General features: G+C 41.5%; 1 non-coding gene across 1 annotated transcript; it reads right to left on the bottom strand.

Moving 5' to 3' along the window:
* Positions 1 to 2,509: 2,509 nt before the first annotated feature.
* Positions 2,510 to 2,616, bottom strand: LOC139029739 (U6 spliceosomal RNA). Its single transcript, XR_011481944.1, has one exon. It is a non-coding gene; the product is annotated as a U6 spliceosomal RNA (small nuclear RNA).
* Between the last annotated feature and the right edge of the window lie 6,253 nt (positions 2,617 to 8,869).

The following is an 8,869-nucleotide window of genomic DNA, read 5'->3' on the forward strand; positions in this document are numbered from 1 at the left end:
TTTTCAGTTCAGTTCAGTTCAGTCTCTCAGTCATGATCCCATGGACTGCAGCATGCCAGGCCTCCCTGTCCATCACCAACTCCCGGAGTCCACCCAAACCCATGGCCATTGAGTTGGTGATGCCATTCAACCGTCTCATCCTCTGTCGTCCCCTTCTCCTCCTGCCTTCAATCTTTCCCAGCATCAGGGTCTTTTCAAATGAGTCAGCTCTTCGCATCAGGTGGCCAAAATATTGGATTTCAGCTGTTGTTTTTAAGAGCAATGTAAATTCATCCTCATCTTCTCTTTAACAGAAAGAACTCCCCACCTCATCCTCTGGTTTTGCATCAGAAAATCCATACTATCAATTAGTGTGTCTCAGACTTCATTGCATATGGGAATCACTTGGAGACCTTGTGGAACTTCAGTTCTGGAGGATGGCCAGAGATCCTGAAAGGGTCCAACCAAAGTAGTCTATGGAGAAGCCCCTTTGGCATCACCTAGGAGCTTGTTAGAAATGCAAAAGTGAAGTCATCCAAATGTGTTTTTTTTTTTTTTTTTTTCCTCTGGATTTTCAGAGGTTCCTGATCTGGGATGATTTTAATAATGATGATGGTAATTTAAAATACCACTTGTTGAGAACCTATTCTAGGCCAGTAGCTCTATACACACTAACCCTAATGCAAATGGCATTGCACAATTCTTATTTTGCACATTAAAAAACTTGAAGCTCAGAGAGAGTAAGTAACCTATCCAAAGTCAGATAGATGGTGAGTGCCTGCATCCATGTCCATCAGTTTCAAAACCTGGAATGGTGACCTTCTTCACCATTCCACGCTGCAAAAACTGAGATCCCTCATCTCACTGCTGACTCCTTACAAGATTTCCTGACTCCTGCTTCTCCAGTCTCACCTATTGTTTGATTTTCCACGGATTTTTTTTTTTTTTTAACTCTTGCTGGATGTGCAGTATCTACACGTGACCTTGTGCAGCACAACTGGTTAAGAGCAGTCATTCATTCTTCGGGCAGTTTCTATGTACTTGATTCCACTGGGAGGGGTCATTGTGTCTCCTTGTCAGCTGTCTAATCTTTATTTTAGAGGAAGCAAATTTCTTTCTCTAATGTTTTACTAAAATATTTAACCTGATTTTTGGTGCAAAAGTAATTGCCGTTTTTGCATTGTTGACATTTGTCTTTGATATTGGGATACATACTTAAATAAGTGTGGTTATGTTATACATCATTTTAATGCACATTTCTTGCTTTTTTTTTGTTAATGACATTACTTGCTATGTATTTTATATTTATTTTAGACTTTGGAAATGTTGGACAAAGAGCAAATTTGAGCGATTTTCTTATTTGAGTTCAAAATGGGTCATAAAGCAGCGGAGACAACTTGCAACATCAACCATGCATTTGGCCTGGGAACTGCTAACATACAGTGCAGTGGTGGTTCAAGAAGGTTCACAAAGGAGACTAGAACCTTGGAGATGAGAAGCGCAATGGCTGACCATCGGAAGTGGACAACGACTAATGGAGAGCAATTTTTGAAGATGATCCTCTTACAACTACAGGAGAAGTTTCCAAAGAACCCAACATCAACCATTCTACAGTTTTTTGGCATTTGAAACAAATTGGAAAGTGGGTGCCTCATGAGCTGACCACAAGTCAAAAAAAATTGTCATTTTGAAGTGTGGTCTTCTCTTATTCTACACAACAACAACAAACCATTTCTCAATCAGATTGTGATGTGTGACCAAAAGTGGATTTTATGTGACAGATGGTGGTGACAAGCTCAGTGGTTGGACCGAGAGGAAGCTCCAAAGCACTTCCCAAAGCCAAACTTGCACCAAAAAAAGGTCATGGTCACTGTTTGGTGGTCTGCTGCCCATCTGATCCACTACAGCTTTCCGAATCCCAGCAAAACCATTACATCTGAGAAGTGTGCTCAGCAAATCGATGAGATGCACCCAAAACTGCAACGCCTGCAGCCAGCATTGGTCAACAGAAAGGGCCCAATTCTTCTCTATCACGACAACACCCAACCGCATATCGCACAACCAATGCTTTAAAAGTTGAATGAATTGGTCTACAGAGATTTGCCTCATCTGCCATATTCACCTAACCTCTCACCAACCAACTACCACTTCTTCAAGAATCTTGACAACTTTTTGCAGAGAAAATGCTTCCACAACCAGCAGGATGCATAAAATGCTTTACAAGAGTTTGTCAAATCCCAAAGCATAGATTTTTATGCTACAGGAATAAAAAACTTATTTCTAGTTGGCAAAAATGTGTTGATTGTAATGGTTCCTGTTTTGATTAATTACGATGTGTTTGAGTCTAATAGTAATGATTTAAAATTCACAGTCTGAAACTGCAGCTACGTTTGTGCCAATCTAATAATTCCCTCTATATGTATTCTCCCTTATAAATGATAATTTTCATCTTACAACATCAGATTCAAGACAGTTTTCCTGTAATCCATTTGCTGAGGAGGTGTTTTGATTTTCTTTCTTTTTTTTTTTTTTTAAATATGAACGCTTCACGAATTTGCATGTCATCCTTGCGCAAGGGCCATGCTAATCTTCTCTGTATTGTTCCAATTTTAGTATATGTGCTGCCGAAGCGAGCACTGTTCTGATTTTCTTATAAAGACAGACAGATGAATCTCTTGACTGAGACTTACGTATGTTTATGAATTAGTTGTAGCATTTTTCCTTATTCTTTCCCTGATACCTATATACATTTATTCAATAAATATGTTTTGAAAACACTAAGTGCTAGACATTGTGTGAGGCTTGAGAATATAGGTTTAGTAAAATATAGGCAGGGGTGTCTCTATGGAGCTTTCTTCTATTATGGTATCATGATTAGCTGGCTTCTATTCTTGTGGACCTTTTTGTATGACAGCAAATTTTTAATCTCAAGTGTAAATCCTTTAAAAAAAATGTAGATTTAAGATTTTGCACCAAGTTTGGTGGGCTTCCCCGGTGGTTCAGACAGTAAAGAATCTGCCTGGATTCTAAACAGTTAAGAATGTATTCCAATCTCCCTCAGTGCAGGAGACCTGGGTTTGATCCCTGGGTTGGGAAGATCCCTTGGAGAAGGGAATAGCCAGCCACTCCAGTGTTCTTGCCTGGAGAATTCCATGGACAGAGGAGCCTGGTGGGCTACAGTTCGTGGGGTCACAAAGAGTCAGACACAACTGAGCAATTAGTATGTTCACTTTACTTCGTCACTGAGTATGATATAGGAAAAAGAGTAGACTGGGAGTTCAGAGTCCTGAACTAGGTTTCTTTCTTTCACTACATTTCCTCCCTGGCTCCCTCTTCCATCCTTCCTTCCTTTCAGTCCTTCTTCCTTCCTCCTTCACCCCCATCCATCCATCCATCTCATTTCTCAGCCCATCTTTTCCCCCTCCCCTCCTCTCCTCTATGATATGTGCTCAATGACGTGGATACGGCAGGAATCAGGCAGAAGAGACCTGTATCTTTGCAGAGCTGAGTCCAGTAGAAAGACAGACCTTGGACACTTCCACTGCTCTGAGTTGGATGAAGAGGTATAAAGGGCTATAGGCACAAGTCATAAGCAAGCCTGACTTACTATGGGTCTAAGATATAAAAAACATAAGTCCTAAAAGTTGTCCCTGTCCAACTCTAGTCCTTGTTGTTTTTTTATGACAGGTATGTGTATGTGTGTTGGTGTGTATATGATGGAGTTGACTTTAACAGTCCTTTTAATTCTTAAAGTTTTAATATTCTAAACAGGAACTTTAGCATAAAAATAGATATAGATTTTTCATTACCAAAATTCTGGCATTTTTCACATATATATGGAATCTAACAAAATGGTGCTGGAGAAGACTCTTGAGAGTCCCTTAGACTGCAAGGAGATCAAACCAGTCAATCCTAAAGGAAATCAACCCTGAATATTCTTTGGAAAGACTGATGCTGAAGCTGAAGCTCCAATACTTTGGCCACCTGATATGAAGAGCCAACTCATTGGAAAAGACCCTTATGCTGGGAAATACTGAAGGCAGGAGGAGAAGGGGAGGACAGGATGAGATGGCTGGACGGCATCACCGACTCAATGGGCATGAGTTTGAACAAACTCCAGGAGATGGTGAAGGACAGGGAAGCCTGGCGTGCTGCAGTCCATGGGGTCGCAAAGAGTTGGACATAGCTGAGTGATTGAACAACAACAACAGCAGAAAAATGGTACTGAAGAACCAATTTGCAGGGCAGGAATAAGGACAGAGATGTAGAGGATGGACTTGTGGGCACAGTAAGGGAAGGAGAGGGTGGGATGAACTGAGAGAGTAGCGTTTATACATTATCATGTGTAAAATAGATAGTGGGAAGTTGCTTTATAACACAGGGAGCTCAGCCTGGTTCTCTGTTATGACCTAGAGAGGTGGGGTGAAGGGAGTGGGAGTCAGCTCCAAGAGGAAGGGGATATATGTGTACTTACAGCTGATTCACATTGTTGTATGGCAGAAACCAACACAATGTTGTTAAGCAATTATCCTCCAATTAAAAATGCAACTTAAAAAATAACTACTAACCAGCAAAAAAAAAAGTTATGGGGTTTTTCATTCATATATGAAATACAATTAACATATAGCAAAATAAACAGAAATATATATGCCTGTAGTATAGAACTCTTCAGTATAGATAAAAGCCACTATGAAACTAGATAATTTCTCTTTCAAATTTAGAAATGTTTTGATATGACAATTCTCTAAGTCATCCTATTTCTTTTCCACCTTCTGCTCAATTACATGCCTGAAATATAATCACCCATCCTCTGAAGGGTAGCAGTCAAGTAACTAAAACAACAGAGTTGCATTTCTGAAATTTGAATTAAAAATAAAAATTATTTTTATGAACTCCCTCCCCAGTGTTAAATCAATCTTATATGTAATAATCTCTACATATGTGTCAACCTACAAAATTAGATATAACCTTATCAAACAAGATGAAAGTTCAAATTATATATAAACAAAACTATAAAACCAACACTATGCATATTAATATTTAATTTAATATAACAGATGGTTTTGTTTTGCTGAAACCAAGTTTCTATTTGAAACATGACATGATGCCTTCTGCTGGGTTGTGGGTTTTGTGCTGAGCGTGCTCTCACTGATGAGTTCAATGTGGAGACTCCATCTCTCATCACTTCTGTTCTTTGTTCCACTGTGATTCTGTCATTCAGACAACAGGCACAGATCATTTGGCCTTCACTTAGCATGAATGAATCGTTTGGGTCTACTTTTGCTGTTTTCTCATTAAGAGCTGGACCATGGAAACATATACATACACTCAGCTGTAGGGGCCAAAATCCAATGACAACTGGATTAGACAATCTTGATGAGAACATCCAGATGATTCAGAATAAATTCTATTATATTATAAAGATATTTACAAATTTATATAATGATTTAAGATTATATACAATACATATGTGTAAAATTTTAAATGTGTATAATTATATATACATTATTATTATGCATTAATTAATTAATTAATGTATTGTAATATACATATTGCTATGGATTGAGAATCCTTTCATGCTCCTTCTTGGTAAGGATCAGAGCTCCCGAATCTTCCCAGGTGACCTGGAGCATTTCACACAGATTTTTGTATAATCAGCCACTTCCTCTTCCTCACTTCTTGGATCACAGAAGTGTTCACATATTTTTACATATGTGAACTCACTAAAAAATCGAGAATCCCCCAGAGCAAGTTCCTCTGCTCCTAGAGCAAACTCAGCCTTGTGTGGTATTGCTATTCTCCATTAATTCCACTGGGCTTCCCTGGTGGCTCAAGGGTAAAGAATGCTTGCAATGCAGGAAACACAAGTTCGATCCCTGGGTCGGGAAGATCCCCTGGAGAAGGATATGCAACCCATTCCAGTATTCTTGCCTGGGAAATCCCATGGAGAGAGAAGCCTGGCAGGCTGCAGTCCATAGTGTCACAAAAGAGTTGGACATGACTGGATGACTAAACAACACAACAATTTATCCCATCATTAACTCCAGCCCTTGGAGGCTCTTGGTTGATCTTGTGATAAAGGTCAAACTTGCCTTCGGGGTCTATTTTCTGCCCGCCTCTCTGGCCAGATGTTTTGTCCTACACCTTTCCCACACACATCCCAGTGTTCTAGCCGTGGGAATGACTGGCAAGGATTTATGACCCTCTTTTTTTTGCTTGGAATGTTCTTCTCAATTTTCTTGCCTGGAAAGCTTCCAATCAATCTGCAAGGTTTAGATTAGGCATCTACTTTACAGTAGGCAGAATAATGCCCCCTCAAAGATGTCTATATCCTAATTCCCAGAAACTGTAATTATGCTAAGTTATATTCACTAACTCATTGGAAAAGACCCTGATGCTGGGAAAGATTGAAGGCAGGAGAAGGGGACAACAGAGGACAAGATGGTTGGATGGCATCACCGACTCAATGGACACGAGTTTGAGCGAGCTCTGGGAGATGGTGAAGGACAGGGAAGCCTGGCGTGATGCTGTCCACAAAGAGTGAGATGAGACAACAATACTTGCCAAATGTGACTTTACAGATATAATTCACATTACAGACTGCAAAGAAGGAAAGTTATCCTGGATTACCCAGATAGGCCCCTGTAATCCCCAGGACTTAAAAGTGAAGAACTTTTCCTGATTGGAGGCAGCAAAGGGATGCCACAGAAGAGGAAGTTGCAGACACTCGAAGTATGAGAGATGTGACGCCCCATGGTTGGAGGCAGGCTACGTGGAAAGCCTGAGAAGAACTGCATGTGATTTCCAGGCACAAAGACTGGCACCTGACTGACAGCAAGGGGGAAACACTAGCAGGCCTACGAGTCCATGGAACTGACTTTGGCTGGTTTGGATGATCTGAAGCACGTAACCCCGGAGTCTCCAGAGAGGGACACTGCCCCCAAACAAGGGGATTTAGGTCTGTGAAGCTCTAAGATAAGAACCAGCTGGGCCCAGTGGGACTTTTTTTAAAGTATTAAAAAAAAATAATTTTATTTATTTGTTTTGGGCTATGCTCAGTCTTTGTTGCTGCGTGGGCTTGTCTCTAGTTGCAGTGCACGGGTTTCTCGGCTGCTCTTGTTGCCGAGCACAGGCTGCAGGGTGTGCGGGCTTCAGTGTTTGAGACACGTGGGCTTTGGAGCCCAGGGTCAGTACTTGTGGCACATGGGCTCAGTTTCTCTGCAGTAGTGGGCATCTTCCTGGATCAGGGATCGAACCTGTGTCTCCTGCATGAGCAGGCGGATTCTTTACTGCTGAGTCACCAGGAAGTCCTCAGTAGGACTTTTGATCTATACAACTGTGGGGTACTAAATGGCTGCTGTGGAGAGATGCCAAATTGGTTGTAATTTGCTGTAACTGCAGTGGAAACCTAATCCACTCTCTTCCAGGAAGTCTTTTCCCGAATCTCCCACAGCCATTGCAGGCCTGTGTTGCACATCTCATTTAGATGCTGCTGGGGCTTCCCCGCCAAGGACCCCCTCAAGGGGATGTGTCCCCCCTCAAGGACCGAGCCCACTGTGTTGCGTGTTTCTGTTTAGTTGGTTGTCTCCTCTACTACTCTTGAAAGCACTTATATCAGCAGGGCGTCTTCAGGGCCTGTACACCGAGCATGTAAATGATTGTTTGCTCGATGAGTACATGAAATATATGTTCCATTCAGTCATCAGATATCTGTTGTGTATTCACTATGGGTCAGGCATTACCCACTGTTAACAATAGTAAACAAGAGTAGATTTCTGATTCAAAGAGGAGTTGGTGGAAAGTGAAAGTTGCTCAATCATGTCCGACTCTTTGCGACCCCATGGACTATAGAGTCCATGGAATTCTCCAGACCAGAATACTGGAGTAGGTAGCCTTTCCTTTCTCCAGGGGGTCTTCCCAACCCAGGGATCGAACCCAGGTCTTTCACATTGCAGGCAGATTCTTTACCAGCTGAGCTACAAGGGAAAGCCAAGAATACTGTTGGTGGAGGCAAATACTAAATGTGAAAAGGAGTAAATAGATAATTACTGACAATATTAAATTCTAATAAGAATATAAACTAAAATAATGGAGTAGAGGGCTCTCGGGTGGGAGGCAAGGCTACCATGGCTAGATTGGTCACGGAAGGTCTCTCTGAGGGGGATGTTGAGCTGAGGCCTGAATCATGAGGGGGAACCATGCGATGATCTGAGGGAAGAGTGTCCCAGGCGACTGACAGTGAGAGTGCCTTGCGGGAGTGGAGTGTTCCAGAAAGAAAGTACAGGATATGAGCCAGAAGAGTTAAGCAAAGTTCAGAGCCTTGCAGACGATGAGGTAAAAGTTTAGATTATATTTCAATCCAATAAGAAGCCTTTGGAGGAGTTTAATGTACATGGAGGAACTCGTGCTTTTTAACAGTTTGCTCTGACACTAGAGTGAAGAAAAGACTGCAGGGAAAGGTTGAAAGTTAGAAGTTCACAACGTCCAGACAAGAGGTGGTGGAGGCTTGGCCTAGCACCATAGTGGTGGGGATGGAAGAAGGGGTCAGATGTGAGGTATGTTTAGCAGGAAGAGGTCACCAGCCTTATTGATGGATTTGATGTAAGATATGAAGGGTTGAGTGAAAGAAGACTCCTGGATTTTTGACCTAATCAACTTGAAGGGGGTATGGGACCAACTAGACTTGGGAAGGAGTGGAAGAGAATCAAGCATTTTGCACTGTGCATGTTCAATTTAAGATGACAATCGGTCATCACAGTGGAACCTCAAAGAAAAATGAATAAGTCCCAGAATTCAGGAGAGCACTCTGAGCTGGAGATATAAACAAGAATTGACGGTATATCGGTGATATTTATTGGTATCAGATAAAGTGATATTATCTAGGGAGAGT

Source organism: Odocoileus virginianus, chromosome 19 (assembly GCF_023699985.2).
Source record: "Odocoileus virginianus isolate 20LAN1187 ecotype Illinois chromosome 19, Ovbor_1.2, whole genome shotgun sequence".
In the NCBI taxonomy this organism is placed as follows: domain Eukaryota; kingdom Metazoa; phylum Chordata; class Mammalia; order Artiodactyla; family Cervidae; genus Odocoileus; species Odocoileus virginianus.